Here is a 21883-nt window from a genome sequence, read left to right on the forward strand (position 1 = left end):
CAAAAATTTCCAAACATCTATCTTCCTTACTTATGAAAGATGTGCCTTTTGATTTTAATTCTGACTGTTTACAAGCATACGAGGATTTGAAGGAGCGCTTGGTGACGGCTCCTGTCTTGGTGGCACCATATTGGGATCTACCTTTCGAGGTCATGTGCGATGCCAGTGATACTGCGGTTGGTGTTGTCCTTGGTCAAAGGCCGAACAAGGTATTTTACACTATATACTATGCAAGTAAGACTCTAGATGAAGCACAATTAAATTATGTCTTCACTGAAAAAGAATTACTTGAAGTATATTTGCACTTGACAAGTTCCATTCATACCGTGTTTTGTCAAAAGTAATTGTGTTTACTGACCACTCTGCCCTTAAATATCTGCTTGCTAAGAAAGAGGCCAAACCACGATTGCTTAGGTGGATATTACTTCTCCAAGAGTTTGACCTCGAAATAAAAGATAAAAAAGGTGTATAAAATGTGGTAGCTGATCATCTTTCTAGTCTAGAGCATGTTAGTAAAAATTGTGAAAACGATGAGATAGATGTTTGGTTTCAGGATGAACAACTGCTAGCGGTGAAAAATTGTCCCTGGTTTGCAAACTTTGAGAATTTTCTTGTTACAGGCTCACCCCCCACAAATTTAACATTTCACCAAAGAAAAAAATTCTTTTCGGACGTGAAATATTATTTTTGGGAGGAACCCTTCTTGTTCAAAATATGTGCAGATTCTATGATCCGAAGGTGTGTTGCGGAGGAAGAGTTTGGTCAAATTCTCAACCATTGCCACGACCGTGAGGTAGGTGGTCATTTTGGACAAACAAGGACGACATCTAAGGTACTTGAATATGGCTTCTATTGTCCAACTCTATTTAAAGATGCTCGTTCTTATGTGCTTACCTGTGATAAATGCTAGCGGACATGTAACATCTCTGTGGGGACCCGGACGCTAATTCATTCCTTAATCGTCTTTAGGAATAATTCAAACAATTATAATAAACAGGGTCTAAATTTTTTTTTTAAAATCCAAAGCGGAAACGTAATGTAATTCAATTCAAATTACATATTAAATATAAACATACAAATCTTGTGTTATCTACAAGAATTCAATTAGGTTCAACTATATATCAGTGCTGAATTCTAAGTTGCTTCGAAGTCCGGATCTTCACGCTCTCTAGTCCAGCCTCTTTCTCTTCTTGACCCTGATAATATCCCACCTGTTGCCATGCACACATACAAACAAGACAACAGCCGGATAACTCCGGTGAGAATTACATTCTCAGTATAAATCATGTATACATGCAATAATAAAAACAATATAAAAACATATAACAGATATGTCTAACATGTATTTAAATCAGAATATAAATCCATATCAAGAATAAATCCTATTCTAAACATATACCATCATCAGGAATATAATTCATCATGTACCATATTCAGGAAAATAATCAACATAACTCCATATAAACTGTCAATTAAACTCATGACTCCACATTTAAGACTAGACTCAATCCTAGTCTAGGGATCCCGGTTTCCAGATGTGGTATTCCTATATCGACCAACAGTAATAGAAAAGAATCCAGTTCTATCCACGTCGATATAACCAAAACACCCAGATGTAAAGATGTCAGTATTCCTATATCGACCAACAGTAATAGAAAAGACTCCAGTTCTATCCACGTCGATATAATCAAACATCTAGTGTCCTGACCTAACCGTCATGGACTGTGGTCCTATCGCCAATACACTATCTTGTGACATCGTGCAATGTGCCCGTGGCGATCCCACCACTATCAGGCACTTCTGTCACAAGATTACTCGTCTAATACCTGCTGTCTATAAATCAAGAGAACAAGTACATCAATCAAATCAATACAATAAGGTAAAGTATGTGATTTAGGGAAACTCGAGCCAAACCTCACTCGAGTTGTACAATCCCAACTCAACATTAATTTATACCTTTATCTTCTCGGTCTGACGAAGACGAAGTCCCGAATTCAATTCTGTCCATACCCAATCTGATAATGACAATCGAATAGATACAATATCAGTTAATAACTCAGTTCAACACCTGTTCTGATTAATACTCAAATCAAAACATAGTCTGATCAGTGCCAATCGACATAGGGTGCCACAATACAATCTCAACCAATACCGAATCTGATCAATATCAATTTACGGATGTTTCGACGGCATAACAATACAAATCTGATATCGAATCTCAATTAATCAATTCCAAAAATCATAACAATTACATAACCACTCTGTTCTTTAATCTGACTTCGATTATACGATGTCCACTGTATAAGAAACACCATATATGATTCCTATTCAATTTTGACAACATCATAATTTCAAACCGTACCTAAACGTAGCAAAACTTACATCCGGTTTTAGCCTGCGTTGATAGTAATTCGGTACTATACTCAGATTGAAAATCAAATGGGCGGATCGAAATCTAAAGGCGTAAGAATTCTTCAATTCTTTCTCGTGCTTCCTTTTCTTCGTTTGATATGAATTCTGAAGGCGTGATACGTATATATATATCAGCTGCATGTTAATGATACGTGTTATCATTTTCCATATTTTGCAAGCGGCGCTCGGGCGGTTAATCTTTACCGCTCGGGCGCGGAACTTTATGTCGAGATACTCAGCCGATCATCTCCTGGCGCTCGGGCGGTAATATTCTACCGTTCGGGCGCCAAACATTCGGTCCAAACTCATGGTGCATTGGCGCTCGGGCGGTTCTTTTCTACCGCTCGGGCGCGAGATGTTCGGTCCAACCTCTTGGCTTATAATGTAACGATGCCCTGCTTCTTCATTTGAGTTCCTATAACCTCAATTTTGTCAATTAATCAACGTCTGATTACAACAATTAAATCTCGGGCATTACATTTCTCCCCCCCTTAGATATGATTTCGTCCCCGAAATCACAGGCAATCAAATTAGATAAAGAAAGAAATGTATAATAGAATCAGTCATAACTCCTTTTAGTGTAATAACTTTGAACATCGCTACCTCATATCAGACTCAGTCTTCCAGGTAGCCTCTTCGATGCCCTGATGACTGTACTGTACTTCCAACAGTGGAATATTCTTCATCCGGAAATATCTTTCTTTCACGAATCTCTGATTTTACTCTGGAATAATCATTCAAGAAGTATAATATCATAATACCACTCGAAATAGCTCTAACAGAATTAATCTTACAATACTGGCTATACAACATCCGTATATACCCATCAACAGCTCATAACAAATCAACATTAACATATCCTATCAACTCTGATAATTCCAATCAAGGTTGTATTCAATCTTCCAGCTTCAAATATCAACAGTCATCATCCGACGTTGATATATTCAATCTATTTATTCTGAGCTGTCTTTATTTTCTTCTAAATCAGTTTCAATTTCTTTATCATATCTCTGATCCTATCCGATTCAATTTCAGGTATCTCGGAGATATTATTCTCATACGAAGGAAATATACCGTTCTCACTGTACAATACCTTGACTAGAGCTATCTCGATACTCATCTACTAGCTATTATTGTACAATCATTCAAAAAATGACAACACATCGTATCAACTAGTGCTAAAATCCAGCACTACAGTTCATGGATATCCTCCAGTATCAGGATAGTTACTCCAACTATCGGTCGATCTATAGACGATAAGTGAACGAGTTTATTGTATACTCTGCCAAAAGTACAAAATCAATCAAAAATCACGGTATGATATAATCACTATGGCATTCAATACAATCTGACCCCTTTTCTGACATACATCTAAGTCGTCTGATCATATCTATACGTCATCCTGTACAATATAACATCCGCGGATTTGAACAGTCGTTCAATAATAATCACATCATATCACCGTCAGCGCAAGATTTTCGATAGTTTCGTCACGAAATTCATATAAATGTACCCCCATTTCTATTCAAGAATCGATAATCTGTATAACCAATCTCCTGGTTTCTATCTTTCTGTCTTCATCTGTCAGCGATTTAGACATTTCAATACAAATTCTGACATAACTGATTTCATTTGTTTACATCAAAACTGTCCGTTCGAATTATCACACATTTCCTGTTACCAGAATAATACTGAATCTATTACTGTGTGCATCTGACAATACCTGTCATTTCAAATTCGAAATATCTGGGACAAAAAAATCAGCTAATTATATAAAATAAAGCATTACCTACCTGGTATTCTAACTGACACACTGTTCTGACTATCGATATCAAGTTCTGAACAATCTGATCAAAATTCGGAACTGTTGTAATTTTCAACATCAGCTCTGAGCCGGCTTGACTGTATATAATCTCAACGGTTCATAACAATCGGCATCAAATACGGATTCAGAATAACAGCAATATCGGATCGGATTCAAAATACCAATCATTTATACTAATCTAGTAAACACATAAAACGCAATTTCTGACATTTCTGACATTTATGAAGTTCTGCCATTTTCAATGTTGTTCTCATCCACAGATCACGGTCTCAACTGTGCTATAGTCAGTCAATATACTATCTTCAGATATCATAGACTCTGAATACTCTCTGTTACAATAAAGATTCATATCTGAACAATTCTGTATACAACAATCTCAGTTCCCAGAATATTCAATAAAATTTCAAGTGTTCGATTCAATCAATCATACCCTGATATCGAATCAAGGCTGAAATCGCTTTCCATATATAGGACAAATCCGGGATTTCATCTGGAACGACTATAGCAACTCTCCTGCTACTGGCAAATCATTCCCTGATAGGTTCAACTCCAGTAATAAACTGAATACATAAGGAATTACTCCATTCTTTTCGATAATCATCGAATCATACATAATACGGATATCAAGGAATTCAAAATCGAGAATCCTTACCGTATATCATTTATTCTTTGGTCATTTCAGGTCCGAATCTTACCATCTCCTGGCAAGAATCTATAATAGTTCTATACTTGCTAACACATCAATATCAATAATGTGGTCAGAATCAGATAACACAAGTACAACATAGTCTAACTCGATTTCATTCTCATCTTACTGCCGTACACAATATATCACAGAATTCACTGATATCAATTTCTTTCCCCAAAAGGTACAAAGATCAATACTACAGTAATACAGACCCAGCAGGTACAACATATATCAATACAACTCAGCCAAAGATAATCGTAGGGAATGCATTAGTATATATCAATACATATGCAACATAATCATAAAAGATTATTACCTGCCACTATATCATCATGTGTGTCATGGGTCTGTTCCTCGATCACTATCACCAGATGATTCTGCTCCCTGAAATCTTCGGGAACCTCTCTGTGGACAAACTTTACCAAAGTGTCCTGGTTGTCGACAAACATGACAACTACCAAGTACACCTCGGCATTGTTCTGTGGTATGCCTTCCTCCACAGGTTCTACAATAAACTCCAGTATAACTTGGGCTAGAACCACTGGAGCTAGATGAACCGCTCCCTAACTTCTTGAACTGTTTCTTTCGAGCTTTCAACAAATCTTGCTTCCCACTCGTACTGCCACTATCCAATCGGAGAGGGAATTGTTGTGTCTGGGGTTGCATTGCACACAACCTTTCTTGTTGTCTAATCAGACTCGCCTCAGCTCTTTTTGCTTTATTCAAAGTATCAGCAAAATGTTAAGGTCGCTGCATATTTATCAATGCAACTATCTCTGAATTCAATCTTTTGATGAACTGCTCAGTTACAGCTTCATCATTCCCAGCTATCTGAGGAACAAAACGCAGTAGAGTAGAGAATTTAGCAACATATTCTTCAATATTCAGTTGGCCTTGTCTCAAATTCTCAAACTCTGCTCTCTTGTCCTCTCGGTACGATCCTGAGAAGAATCTTTGATAAAATTCAGCTTTAAAGACTTCCCACGTAATCACCGTACCCCGCTGTTCTAATACTCTTTTGGTTGTAATCCACCAACTCCTAGTGACCTCGTGTAACTGATTGGGCACCAGTTTAATTCTCTGTTACTTTGGATAATCAAGTGAATCAAACAGTATCTCTATATCATCTAACCAATTCTCACACTCCCCTGACGTCTCATTACCCTTCAGAATCAGCGGTTGAAACGACTGAAATTTCTTCAACTGTGTTTCCATCAAGGTTTCTGTCTCATCCATCTGATCCGTCGAAGTACTACCCAATTCTCGAATTCTTCTTGGAGGTATATCTGATTACCACAAGGGTGATTAAGAATTGGTTCTGATTTATTTTCAAATCAGGCATATTACCAAATCAACTCAGGTATGCAGGTAACATGTATTTAAAAGCAGTAAACATAATATCATGCTAGCATACACAATGTAAGTCAACATCATAATAAGTAACATGCTAGCAATCAAAAGCAGGAAAGAAAACTCAATCTACCCCGCTCACTAGCTTCTATCTCAGTCTCAAGAACCTACAGTTCTAGAACCTACTGTTCTGGAACCTAATGCTCTGATACCACCTGTTGTGGGGACCCGGACGCTAATTCATTCCTTAATCGTCTTTAGGAATAATTCAAACAATTATAATAAACAGGGTCTAAATTTTTTTTTTAAAATTCAAAGCGGAAACATAATGTAATTCAATTCAAATTACATATTAAATATAAACATACAAATCTTGTATTATCTACAAGAATTCAACTAGGTTCAACTATATATCAGTGCTGAATCCTAAGTTGCTTCGAAGTCCAGATCTCCACGCTATCTAGTCCAGCCTCTTTCTCTTCTTGACCCTGATCATATCCCACCTGTTGCCATGCACACATACAAACAAGACAACAGCCGAATAACTCCGGTGAGAATTACATTCTCAGTATAAATCATGTATACATGCAATAATAAAAACAATATAAAAACATATAACAGATATGTCTAACATGTATTCAAATCAGAATATAAATCCATATCAAGAATAAATCCTATTCTAAACATGTACCATCATCAGGAACATAATTCATCATGTACCATATTCAGGAACATAATCAACATAACTCCATATAAACTGTCAATTAAACTCATGACTCCACATTTAAGACTAGACTCAATCCTAGTCTAGGGATCCCGGTTTCCAGATGTGGTATTCCTATATCGACCAACAGTAATAGAAAAGACTCCAGTTCTATCCACGTCGATATAACCAAAACACCCAGATGTAAAGATGTCGGTATTCCTACATCGACCAACAGTAATAGAAAAGACTCCAGTTCTATCCACGTCGATATAACCAAACATCTAGTGTCCTGACCTAACCGTCATGGACTGTGGTCCTATCGCGAATACACTATCTTGTGACATCGTGCAATGTGCCCGTGGCGATCCCACCACTATCAGGCATTTCTGTCACAAGATTACACGTCTAATACCTGCTGTCTATAAATCAAGAGAGCAAGTACATCAATCAAATCAATACAATAAGGTAAAGTATGTGATTTAGGGAAACTCGAGCCAAACCTCACTCGAGTTGTACAATCCCAACTCAACATTAATTTATACCTTTATCTTCTCGGTCTGACGAAGACGAAGTCCCGAATTCAATTCTGTCCATACCCAATCGGATAATGACAACCGAATAGATACAATATCAGTTTATAACTCTGTTCAACACCTGTTCTAATTAATACTCAAATCAAAACATAGTCTGATCAGTGCCAATCGACATAGGGTACCACAATACAATCTCAACCAATACCGAATCTGATCAATATCAATTTACGGATGTTTCGACGGCATAACAATACAAATCTGATATCGAATCTCAATTAATCAATTCCAAAAATCATAACAATTACATAACCAGTCTGTTCTTTAATCTGACTTCGATTATACGATGTCCACTATATCAGAATCACCATATATGATTCCTATTCAATTTTGACAACATCATAATTTCAAACCGTACCTAAACGTAGCAAAACTTACGTCCAGTTGTAGCCTGCGTTGATTGGAATTTGGTACTGTACTCAGATTGAAAATCCAACGGGCAGATCGAAATCTAAAGGCGTAAGAATCCTTCAATTCTTTCTCGTGCTTCTTTTTCTTCGTTTGATATGAATTCTGAAGGCGTGATACGTATATATATATCAGCTGTATGTTAATGATACGTGTCATCATTATCCATAATTTGCAAGCGGCGCTCGGGCGGTTAATCTTTACCTCTCGGGCGCGGAAGTTTCTGTCGAGATACTCAGCCGATCATCTCCTGGCGCTCGGGCGGTAATATTCTACCGCTTGAGCGCCAAACATTCTGTCCAAACTCATGGTGCATTGGCGCTCGGGCGGTTCTTTTCTACCGCTCGGGCGCGAGATGTTCTGTCCAACATCTTGAGATGTTTGGTCCAACCTCTTGGCTTATAATGTAACGATGCCCTGCTTCTTCATTTGAGTTCCTATAACCTCAATTCTGTCAATTAATCAACGTCTGATTACAGCAATTAAATCTCGGGCATTGCAATCTCTAACCGTCATGAAATGAATTAAATAATGTTCTTGAGTGTGAGGTTTTTGATGTGTGGGGTATAGACTTCATGGGACCGTTTCTCAGTTCATTCACGAAAAAATATATTTTGGTGGCGGTCGACTATGTGTCTAAGTGGGTAGAGGCAGAAGCATATGCCACTAATGATGCTCAAGTGGTCCTGAAATTTTAAAGAAAAATATTTTTAACAGGTTTGGGACACCACGAGCAATCATTAGTGATGGTGGCACCCATTTTTGCAACAAACTCTTTGAAAAACTTTTGAGCAAATACGGTGTCACACATAAGATTTCTACCTCCTATCACCCCCAGACGAGTGGTCAAGTGGAAGTGTTGAACCGAGAGATCAAGCGGATTTTTGAAAAAGCGGTAGGTGTCAGTCGGAAAGAGTGGTCAGTGAGGTTAGATGATGCTCCTTAGGCATATAGGGTTGCTTTCAAAACCTATAGGCACTTCACCATATAGGTTATTGTTTGGTAAAGCATGTCATCTACCTGTAGAGTTAGAGCATCGGACATATTGGGCATCAAAAGCACTAAACTTTAACTTTAATGATGCAGGTGAACGACGTCTGATACAATTGGATCAGTTGGAGGAATTCCGGAATCTTGCATATGATCTCGCACTGTCGTACAAGGAAAAGACAAAGAGGGCTCATGATAGGCGAATCATCGAAAGGGAATTCAAAGAAGGCGAAAATGTCCTACTCTACAACTCCTGGTTGCGACTGTTTCCCAGAAAAGTGAAGTCGCGATGGTCTGGTCCATTCGTGATTTCTAAATTTTACCCATCGGGAGATGTAGAATTGCAAGATGGAAAGGATGGTACATTTACGGTCAATGCTCAGCGACTGAAGCACTACATGTGGGGCACAATTGAGCCACAACTTGGAATCACCCGGTTCCAAGACAATCCAAACTAAAACTGACCGACAGTCAAGCTCTCGACTATAAATTGAGAACTACCTCTCTTTCCCTTATCTTGCACGTAATTCGATTTTGTTATTTTATTATTATTTATTAAAAAAAAATTATTTCAAAAACCTGAGGAGCTTGCGCTAGGGCGGTATAACTCTACCGCCCCAGAGCGACCCCTTTGATTTTCACCAGAACACACTGCGCTAGGATGGTCAAACTTTACCGCCCCAGCGCGCCTCGTTATAAAACCGTCCCCTTCCCTTCTCTTTTTCACTCTGCGCGCTCAAAATTTCTCCCCACACCGAAATTTCTGCTAAATTCGCCCTCACCTTCAATCTTCCCCTCTTGATTTGCAGGCACTCGAGTTCCTACACTCCCACAGCACTCAAGCCGCCGGTGACTCCGTTCTTCCTTCAATTTCTGCCAAGCCACGTGGATTGGCCTTGGCATCTCTACACACCCACATTCATACATGGCTCCGAAGAAATCAAAGGTAACACACGCCTCTTCTTCCTCATCGTCTGGTACTAGAGTTAAATTTGTCAATGACGAAGCCCGAAAGAGATATGAAAATGCCAAAGTTAATAGGCGCCCCATTCCGGAGCGGGGGTTTGATTTATCCTCTAGATCCTTAGATTTGTTGCATGCTATTGAGGAACGGAGATGGGAATCTTTTTGTGCTCTACATAAGGCCACGGTGATTCCGCTTGTATGTGAATTTTACGACAACGCCGTCGAGCGGACTGATGGAGCGGCTATGGTACGGGGTAGGTTATTCTCTTTCGACTCAACCGCACTAAATGCATTATTGGTTACCCCTGTAGTTGATGAGTCTGATTTAGAGGCGTTAATCGCCAATCCGAATTTCGAGTTCATTATGCAAACCATATGTTACCCGGGGGCTATTGGAAGACTCCGAGTTGTTTTCTGGAAAAATATTTGTTATTCAAGCCCGCGATGTGGTATGTGTTACTCTCAAAACGATTGATGCCGGTGTCACATACCAGTGACATTCAGAAAGACCGCGGCATCCTGGTCTACGCACTGATGGAAGGCATTCCCGTTAATGTGGGCCGACTGATCTTTTCTCAGATACAGCAGTCCATACACAGCTTGAGCATCGCCCTATTCTTTCCTACTATTAGTACCGCGCTGTGTGTGCGAGCCGGGGTAGTTGTTAATGTGGAGGACGAATGGTTACAACCAATGAAGCCCATTGATGACTCGTGGATGAAGACAAAGAGAGGCAAGCGTGCTATCGACTTCCCAGAGGTACCCGAGGAGGAGGCAGCCGCCAACCACCCACCACTACCCCCACATCCCCGCCGACGGTCCATTATTGATAAGGTTGACGAGTTGTGTGCCTTTGCAGTCCATCAAGATCAGTATACACTACAAAAAAAAGGCAAAAGACAATGGTTAAAAACCGTTGTCGTAGGTCAAATAAAACTATTGTTAAAGCCCCTGTGGTTAAAGGGTGCGCTCAAAGACAACGGTGAAAAACCGTTGTCGTAGACGTCAAAGACGACGGTGAAAAACCGTTGTCTTAGGTATTCTAAAACCGTTGTTAAAGGCCATGTGGTTAAATGGTGCCCTCAAAGACAACGGTGAAAAACCGTTGTTGTAGACGTCTAAAGACGACGGTGAAAAACTATTGTCGTAGCATTGAAAAATAGTTGTTAAACTAAATTTTTCGATGGTTTTGTAAAATAAACCGTCGTTTATATCGACGGCTTTTACAAAACCGTCGCTAATAGCAAATGTTTTTCATATGATATCCGTCGCAAACTAGCGACGGTTACTAATATTCCGTCGCTAATTAGCGACGGTGTTTATATACATTACATCGCTAAATAGCGACGGTTTGTAATATGATTTCCGTCGCTATAGTTTTCCGTAAAATAAAAAAATATATACTGTTATAATTTAATAAACATACAAAATAACCCTTACAATCTTACTAAATTAATAATATTTATAATCTTACATTTAGAATTTAACATAGTTTTTTTTAAATTAAAATAATATTTAAAATCTTACACTTAGAATTTAAACTTAGAACTGAAAACAGAAAAGAATTAGTTGTGGGAAGAAATGACTAAGGATGCGGTATTTATAGGCAATTTGCAATTAGCGACAGTTTTTGTATAAACTGTCGCTAAAGGCGACGGATAAAATAAAACCATCGCTATGAGCGACGGTTTAGAAATAGTCGTTACTAGTAGCGACAGATTGTCGAATCACAGTCGCAAAATTTAAATTAGCGACGGTTATTCCGTCGCTAATTTAAAATTGCGACGGTTTTTTTGAAACAGTCATTAAATGAAGCGACGGGTTTTTTTAAAACGTCACGAATTTAACAATGCGACAGTTTTATAGACTGTCGCTAATGTAAATTTCCGCAGTTATTTTGAAAACCGCCGCTACATATAGCGACGGTTTCGTCAAAACAGTCGTTGATTTAAAATTAGCGACGGTGTTTATTAAACCGTTGCCAACTTTACCGACGGTTTATAAAAAATCGTCGCTAAATTTAACCAATTTTTTTAAAAAAATTATAAACTACGACAACGTTTTTTTCAAAAAACCGTTGTCGTTAACAAAATAAAACACTAAAAAACGACAACGTTTTAAAAAACCGTTGTCGTAGTTAAAAAACCATCCGAAAGACAACGGTTTACACAAACCGTCAAAGATTTTCAAAAACCGTTGTCGTAGCCTAAAAAAAACGCTCATAGACAACGGTTTTTATCGTAGACACATCAAAGACAACGGTTTTTATAAAACCGTTGTTGTTCAGCGTGTTTTTTAGGCTACGACAACGGTTTTTTTTAAAACCATTGTTAAAAGTTAAAAACGCAATGGTTTTAATAAAAACCGTTGTCTTTTGAGTGTTGTTGATTTGTATTTTTCTTGTAGTGATAACACTGTCAACAGCGCACACATGGCATCGATGGAGTCTCTGGTACGCGGGATGGCATCGCACATGGGCCTTGACACCGCAACTTACCCACCACCACCTACATTCCCGCCTCCATTCCCATTCCACTATGCTTATCCACAGGCCGACGATCAGGAGCTTGGAGTTGTGCCACCCGAGGACAAGGAGGATGATCAGTGATCAGGGGAGTCTTCCTGTTCCCTTCTCTTTCCATTTGTTTACATATTTCACTTTGGTTTCATTTTGTTTAGCATTCAAAATTTTTGTTACTCTGTTAGTTTGTCTACTTGTTTTAGTATTGTTGTGCACTGGGGACATTGCACGTTTATGTTTGAGGGTGGGTGTTTAATTTTGTTATTTTGTGTTTAGTTCATCTGTTCAGTTTTGGTTTTGGTATTGCCTTTGTCTCGTGTTATTGGGGTGTCACTTGAGAATTGGTTTGAAGTAGTGTTAGATTGGTCAACGGTAGCCAATGATGATGTTGAATGAGTCACGCACACGCAGTTCCATTTTTTTGTCACGGCGCTAGTTCAGAACACACGAGGGGTTGACACATGAAAGTTTGAATTGGATAATGAAATCTTCGGCACGAATGTTGGCTAAAGACAAATGCATGACATAGTGAGCTTGGATATTGTCTGTGGGGAATTTGAAATGCACTAGGTGACTTGAACTTGAACACATTTCTTGACATGAACACTGCCCAGCAGGACGAGAATGAGTTAAACACATCTTTGCTAGACCAATTCATTGAACCTGAGCCATATGCTCATATTTCTTGTTCCTATTTAAGGGAGGACAGAAGAATTCAACAAAAGTATGCTGCACACACACAAGAAAAACGGGAAACGATGGAGATGTAAGTGAAAGAGGATCGGTTTTAGGTGTTCAAATGCTCAACGGAAGTTCAAAATTTATTTTCTAGGAAGAAAATCGAACACCTCATGTACTAGGATGTGTAGCAAATACAAAACACAAAATATGTCATACATAGGTTGTTTTAAGAAAATACACCTATCAATCTTAAAAGATTGATGTTGGCTCAAACTTAGTTGATATACAACTAAGCTCTTGATGGCAAGACAATCTTCAAGCTCTCCTTGCTCCAAAATTAGGTCCACCACTAACTAGCTAGAACCCCTCTTATTTCGCACTAGAAAAATAAAAAGATTTTTCTATGAGAAGTGTTTTCTTCCTCAACAATTGAAGAAGAAAATTTTGGTGAGAATATGAGGTAGAATTTCGGCCAAGGGGTGTATGGAATGAAGGGAGGATGACTTTTCTTGGTTGTGGAAAAAGTAAGTATGTCCCCAAAGGCATGTCATGCCTTGGATGTTGAAAAAGTGCCTCCAACCCTTCACCTCCTTAGCATGCCTTTCTATTTGGGCTTGTAACAATTACAAGGCCCATGAACTTTTATTTTAAATGTCTCAAACACATTTGAGTCCATTTAAACTTTACTTGATATTACTCAAGTCCACTAGTTTAATAATTATTTCTAATTAGGCTCTACAAGGCCCAATGTAGTTTAATTAATTCAACACTTGAATTAATTTAATTATTTGGACTATACTAGGCCCACTAGTGTTTAATTAATTCAACACTTGAACTAATTTAATTTAGTCCATAATAATGTTTATGAAAATCACAATTTTCAAAATACATTATTCACTTGGCCTACTTTTAATTTAAGAACACATTCATAAATTAAAAATTATATTTTTCTCATAGAAGTCATACTTCTATTTTTCTTTACGCTTATAAACTCATTTATAAGCCGTTCAACACATTGAACTATTTTAACTTCTCAACGGGATCTAGAAAGCTAGTACTTGTGTGGCCCTCAATGGTTCATTGATACAACTAGCCGTGGGTTCACATCTCCATGTGATTCGGACTAAACATGTCCTTATACGAGCATACACCAATTGCTCCATTCTTACTTATCAACTCCTTGATAACAAGAACGTCAGAACTCAAGTTTGATAGTACCCACCCAATCATGTTAAACGCTTAGCAGCATCGCTTACATGATTCCTTAGGTATCAAATGATAGTGCCTACAAGAACCATTCAATTATGGTTAGCGTACAGTACGGTCCCTTCAACTCATATATCCCGACCGATTCGACAACCATTGGTTTATCGAGAATTGTCATTGAATCGATACTATGTGTCATGTCGTAGTTGCATCGATGGTGTAATCTATGAAATCCCTTTCATAATTACCACCATACTCTGATCAGAGATTCCAACCTACATACACATGAGAACACATAGGATATCCATACCCGAAGGTAAGCGGTGAATCCCTGACTACAATGCATCGACTCCTATATGTTTCGACAGAACACCCAACCTTGCCACCTGATGACCCCATGAGAGTCAGTAAACAAGTCAAAGTGTAATTCTAGCACATAGAGTCTCAATGTTGTCCCGGGTCATAAGGACTAATGGTGTACAACCATAAACTAGGACTTTTGCACTCGATAAGTGAGAACCACTTGGAAAGCCCTTTATGGAGGGTTGTTCAGTGCACTCTACCACGAGCACCTATCTGCATGCTCGGACATCACAATGTCCCCTACCAATGAAACATGGTACTCACATCGCAGATACTAGTCTCGAACTCGAGCGGCCTATATCCTTCTTAGCAGCGGCTGAATCGACTAGGAACTGTTTAGAATATACAGTATTCCAAATATGAGTTTCATGATACTCATCATATGAGCATCTCGTATTCTTTCTACTATTTGTATATTCAAAGGCTTTATCTATGCAAATAGCATGGGTATACAGATAAAGATGTGCCAAAATAATAATTTCAAATATTATTAAAATAAAGATTATTTATACATAGAGTTTCATTGTGAACACTCGGCCAACACTTGGCTCGACGGGCATCTACTCTAACAATCTCCCACTTGCACTAGAGCCCACTACCCATATGCTTCAAACCCATCAATTCGCGATGCTACTCGAATAATGGTCCAGGTAAAGGCTTATTTAGTGGATCAGCAACCTTATCTGCAGAGCCGACTTTGTCAATCGAGACATCTCCTCTTTCCACAATCTCTCGGAGGATGTGGTACTTTCTCAATACATGTTTGGACTTCTGATGAGACCTTGGCTCCTTTGCTTGAGCTATAGCTCCCGTGTTGTCACACAACACCGGGACAGGAGAAACTCCATTAGGAATGACGTCCAACTCTTGGACGAAATTCCTTATTCAAACAGCCTCCTTTGCTGCATCTGATGCAGCAATGTATTCGGCCTCAGTGGTGGAATCCGCAGTACTGTCTTGCTTGGAACACTTCCAAGAGACAGCAGCACCATTGAACATGGATACGAACCCAGAGGTTGACTTCGAGTCATCGATATTGCTTTGGAAGCTAGAGTCAGTATAGCCTTCCAATTTAAGTTCTCCACCCCCATAGACCAAGAACAACTTATTGGTCCTTCTCAAATACTTGAGGATGTACTTCACAACTTTCCAGTGTGGAAGACCAGGGTTGGATTGATATCTATTCACTACACTTAGTGCAAAATCCACGTCAGGACGTGTAGATATCATCCCATACATGATGCTACCAATCGCAGATGCATAAGGAAAGCTTGTCATCGCCGCTATCTCTGCATCAGTCTTGGGAGACATAGACTTGGATAGGGACACGCCATGACACATTGGTAGATGTCCTCTCTTGGACTCATCCATCGAGAACCGCTTCACGATGGTATCAATGTATGTGGACTAGGTGAGACCAAGCAATCTTTTTGATCTATCTCTATAGATCTGTATTTCCAATAGAAAAGATGCTTCACCCAAGTCCTGCATCGAGAACTTACTCGCTAACCATATCTTAGTTGATTGCAACATCCCTACATCATTCCCAATGAGTAGAATGTCATCAACATAAAGCACAAGGAATGTCACAGCACTCCCACTGACCTTCTTATACACACAGGGTTCCTCAGGATTCTTAGTAAAACCAAACTCTTTGATTGTACTATCGAATCTGAGGTTCCAACTCCTAGATGCCTGCTTTAGACCATAAATAGATCTTTGAAGTTTGCATACCATATGCTCACTTCCGATAGATGTAAACCCTTCGGGTTGAGACATGTAAATCTCTTCATTAATATCCCCATTAAGAAAGGCTGTCTTAACATCCATCTGCCATATCTCATAGTCATACCATGCAGCTATGGCTAGCAAAATCCTTATAGACTTGAACATTGCAACTGGAGAAAAGGTTTCCTCAAAGTCAACTCCTTGTCTTTGAGTATATCATTTTGCTACCAATCGCGCCTTGAAGGTCAATACCTTCCCATCCGCCCCAAGTTTCCTCTTGTAAATCCATTTACACCGTATGGGAACAATTCCCTCAGGTAGATCCACGAGATTCCACACTTGGTTCGAATGCATGGAATTCATCTCAAATTCCATTGCTTCAAGCCACTTGGATGAATCGACATCAGATAACGCTTCCTTGAAGGTCATTGGATCACATCCATGGTTAGGCTCATCATGGCGGTCTTCAAGAATCAGACCATACCTCATAGGTGGTCTCGAGACTCTCTCGGATCTTCTAGATGCTTGTATCTCCTCTCTTGGCTCTTCGGGTGTGGGTTCTACGATTGTGGTTGTCTCTCGAACCTCTTCGAGTTCTATCATCTTCCCATTTCTATCCAATAGAAATTCTTTTTCCAAAAAGGTAGCATTCCTAGAAACAAACACTTTTGTTTCTTGGGGATGATAGAAATAATATCCAACTAAATTCCTTGGATATCCCACAAAGTAACATAAAATGGATCGACTATCCAATTTGTCTCCCACTACCTGCTTCACATAAGCAGGGCACCCCCATATTCTAAGATAAGAATATTTGGGTGGCTTACCCATCCATATCTCATATGGAGTCTTGTCAACTTCCTTTGAATGAACATTGTTCAACAACAGTGCCGATGTCTCAAGCGCATATCCCCAAAAGGATGGCGGCAACTCCGTGAACCCCATCATAGACCGAACCATGTCCATCAAAGTCCGGTTACGATGCTCCGAAACACCATTCAACTGTGGTGTAGCGGGTGGAGTCCATTGCGAGAGAATCCCGTTCTCCCTAAGATACTCTTGGAACTCGACACTCAAGTACTCACCACCTCGATCCGATCGAAGTGTCTTGATGCTTCGTCCCAATTGCTTCTCTACTTCACTTCTTAATTCTTTGAACCTTTCAAAGGCTTCAGACTTGTATTTCATAAAATACACATACCCATACCTCGAAAAGTCATTGGTAAAGGTGATGAAGTAGGCATGTCCATGCTTAGTGGTGATGCTAAGCGGACCGCACACATCGGTATGGATCAAATCCAATAACCCTTTGGCTCGCTCCTCATGGCCCTTAAAGGGAATCTTGGTCATCTATCCTTTTAGACAGGATTCACAAGTCGTGAGAGCATTAATATCAGACATATCAAACATGCCCACTCCCACTAGCTTGTTCATCCTTCTTAGGGAAATATATCCTAATCGAGCATGCCATAATTGTGCCAAATTTAGAGTATCTTGTTTGCGCTTGTTTGTTATTATAGCTTGGACATTTTTAAGTGGAATATCTTTCAATTTTAAGGTGTAGAGATCGTTTTCAAGTTCTCCAGTACCAATTAAACATTCATTCTTGTAAATATTGCAAACACCTTTGCTAAATAAACAAGAATATCCATCTTTATCAAGCATAGAAATGGAAACAATGTTTTCACCAAATCAGGTACAAACAAAACATCTCTTAAAATCAACTTAAAATCATTGTTCAACAATAAGTAAACATCTCCTACAGCCTTGGCAGCAACTCTTGCTCCATTGCTCAACCTCAAGAAGGTCTCACCTTCCCTAAGTCTCCTACTTCTTCTCATCCTCTGTAAATCATTACAGAGATGTGAGCCACAGCCAGTATCCAATACCCAAGAAGTAGAGTTAATTGAAATGTTTACTTCAATATAGAACATACCGTTTCCAGAACTCTTCTGGGCAAGATATTCTCTGCAGTTACGCCTCCAATGTCCAGGTCTTTTGCAGTGATGACAAATATTAGCAGTCTTGTCAGCCTTTACTAGTGTGGCTGCCACAACGGGATTCAGAGCTTGCCTCTTCAAGGGCACGTTCTTCTTGGGACGTTGGAAAGAACGTTTTTTTCCCTTCCCAGGTGGACCAGTCTTCGTACCAGATGAAGAGCCCACATAAAGAACCGACTTCTCATCTTTCATAGAAGCCTGCATATAACACTTGGCTTTCAAGTCATGGTCACACCATTTCTTGTAAGTCTCCAATTCCTCAGGAGTGCAGTTAGTCGGAGCCTCAACAGGGGACGACTTAGTAAGTGTATACGCTATCCTTTCCGAATTCAAGAGGATTTTTTAAATTTATTAGCCAATTGAGGTAATTAGGCCCGGTTAATACGTGTTTGTCGAGTATTACAGTTAGCGAATTGCGAATCGAAGACATTGTCAAAAAGTATTGAAAAGTAAACAGATAAATGTTAATGACTATTTTAAAATATTTAGTAAGATATAAAGTATGGAATTTTACTTTATAAATGTTTACTTCCACTGTTTTGACATCTTTCACTACCCTCTAGTGAAAACGAGAAACTCCTTTCCTCAGTAGGTACGCAAGGTCCAATTAGCGAATCATTATCCCGAATAATATCAGCCAATCACAATTCCTAAAAGATAGTTTCCAATTGCATCACAATGCAACCCTCTACGTAAACTTTTGTCTCACGTTTGATTAGGACCCAATAATATGACGTCGTTCATCTTCACGTGTCAAGCCTTACCCACCGATGTTGAACCTTAATGGACGGTCGCCATGAGTTCCCCCAATAATATGAGCCGAAATCATGGGAGTTCCACGTATTCACATCACCATGTCAATAGATGTCACAGCTTTTCGGCACCCAGAGCCCCCCCAATAATATGAGCCGAGCCCCGAGTACGGGTAGCGTTCATCATGCACCCATTGTCGATGGAAGACATGGAAATTATAAAAAAATTTATAATTCCCCTTTTCGGGCTTGATATTAATTTTGAATCTTATTCAAAAAGAGGGTTTTTTAATTTTGAAAGGTCTCATCATTAATTTTATTTAAAAGCTCGCCATGTTTGATCGTATGTTTGCCGGATTCATGCAACTTTGTTATTATCATAATAATAACGCACATACTCATTATTTATAACATATCATGCATATATTATAAACAGTAAACAAAACAAGGATGATCAATCGCCCCAATACTAATGGCCCGTGTGAGCTAAACACGGGCCTAGGTTCAATCCTAGGGTAATGCAAGGGATGCAAATGCATCTATTACATTAGCTTCCAATATTTACATGTCTTCGATCTTCATAATCATCATAGCCACCATCTTCCAATCTTGATCATCCACTATACTAATATTTACAAATAAATATCCATGGCAAATAGGGATACATCTCATGGGGGTGGGAACGGGCCATAAACCAAGCCCACTTGAAATTTGATAATTATTACAATCATTCAACACAAAATATCCTAGCATACACCTAGCAAATTGGGCTTGGGCTTTTGATCATCCTTCATGCATAATATCACATATCATACACCATCAATTAATTATCACAATAATTAATTGATCCAATATTATATATCTTGAACTAATCACTAACCGCCACGATTATAAACTAAATTAACAAAGTATACAAACACATTTGTCTACTTTCCAATTAATTTATTTATAACCGAATTTTTTGTAAATCACAATTTACTATAAATAATTAAAATCCAACTTCAATTATTTATTTTATGAGAAAATATTTGCAACTTTTGTAATTTTAAACTTAAGGGCCCAAAAACACATTTTTCACTAAAAATATTTTGGCCCATTTAAAATTTCACAAATATGTTAGCCATCTATTGGCCCACAACTTCAAGGCCCATGACACTTTGATATTCCAAAACACTTTTGGAAACCCCAGTCGTCATCGCCGTCGCCAGATTCCGGCCAACTTACCAAAAAAATTTTTTTATTTAAAATCAAGGGGCTGTTCGGGCAGCCCCTCGGGCTGCCCTTGCTGCCCGAAACGGGCAGCCCCATGGGCAGCCCGAGCTGCCCAAAAACACCCCAAATTCGGCATTGAATTCGTTGCAACAAATTATCTCATGCGGTTAGAAATCGACCTCAATATAATATCTTGTATAAGCTACACAAAATAGTATCCATAGCTCATTATACCACTTGAAAGAGGATCGGTTTTAGGTGTTCAAATGCGCAACGGAAGTTCAAACTTTATTTTCTAGGAAGAATACCGAACACCTCATGTACTAGGATGTGTAGCAAATACAAAACACAAAATATGTCATACATAGGGTGTTTTAAGAAAATATATCTATCAATCTTAAAAGATTGATGTTGGCTCCAACTTAGTTGATATACAACTAAGCTCTTGATGGCAAGACAATCTTCAAGCTCTCCTTGCTCCAAAATTAGGCCCACCACCAACTAGCTAGAACCCCTCTTATTTTGCACTAGAAAAATAAAAGGATTTTTCTTTGAGAAGTGTTTTCTTCCTCAACAATTGAAGAAGAAAATTTTGGTGAGAATATGAGGTAGAATTTCGGCCAAGGGGTGTATGGAATGAAGGGAGGATGACTTTTCTTGGTTGTAGGAAAAAGTAAGTATGTCCCCAAAGGCATGCCATGCCTTGGATGTTGAAAAAGTGCCTCCAACCCTTCACCTCCCTAGCATGCCTTTCTATTTGGGCTTGTAACAATTACAAGGCCCATGGACTTTTATTTTAAATCTCTCAAACACATTTGAGTTCATTTAAACTTTACTTGATATTACTCAAGTCCACTAGTTTAATAATTATTTCTAATTGGGCTCTACAAGGCCCAATGTAGTTTAATTAATTCAACACTTGAATTAATTTAATTATTTGGACTATACTAGGCCCACTAGTGTTTAATTAATTCAACACTTGAACTAATTTAATTTAGTCCATAATAATGTTTATGAAAATCACAATTTTCAAAATACATTATTCACTTGGCCTACTTTTAATTTAAGAACACATTCATAAATTAAAAATTATATTTCTCTCATAGAAGTCATACTTCTATTTTTCTTTACGCTTATAAACTCATTTATAAGCCGTTCAACACATTGAACTATTTTAACTTCTCAACGGGATCTAGAAAGCTAGTACTTGTGTGGCCCTCAATGGTTCATTGATACAACTAGCCATGGGTTCACATCTCCATGTGATTTGGACTAATCATGTCCTTATACGAGCATACCCCTATTGCTCCATTCTTACTTATCAACTCCTTGATAACAAGAACGTCAGAACTCAAGTCTGATAGTACCCAACCAATCATGTTAAACGCTTAGCAGCATCGCTTACATGATTTCCTAGGTATCAAATGATAGTGCCAGCAAGAACCATTCAATTATGGTTAGCGTACAGTACGGTCCCTTCAACTC

This window comes from Primulina tabacum, chromosome 11 (genome assembly GCF_025594145.1).
Source record: "Primulina tabacum isolate GXHZ01 chromosome 11, ASM2559414v2, whole genome shotgun sequence".
NCBI classification, from domain to species: Eukaryota; Viridiplantae; Streptophyta; class Magnoliopsida; order Lamiales; family Gesneriaceae; genus Primulina; species Primulina tabacum.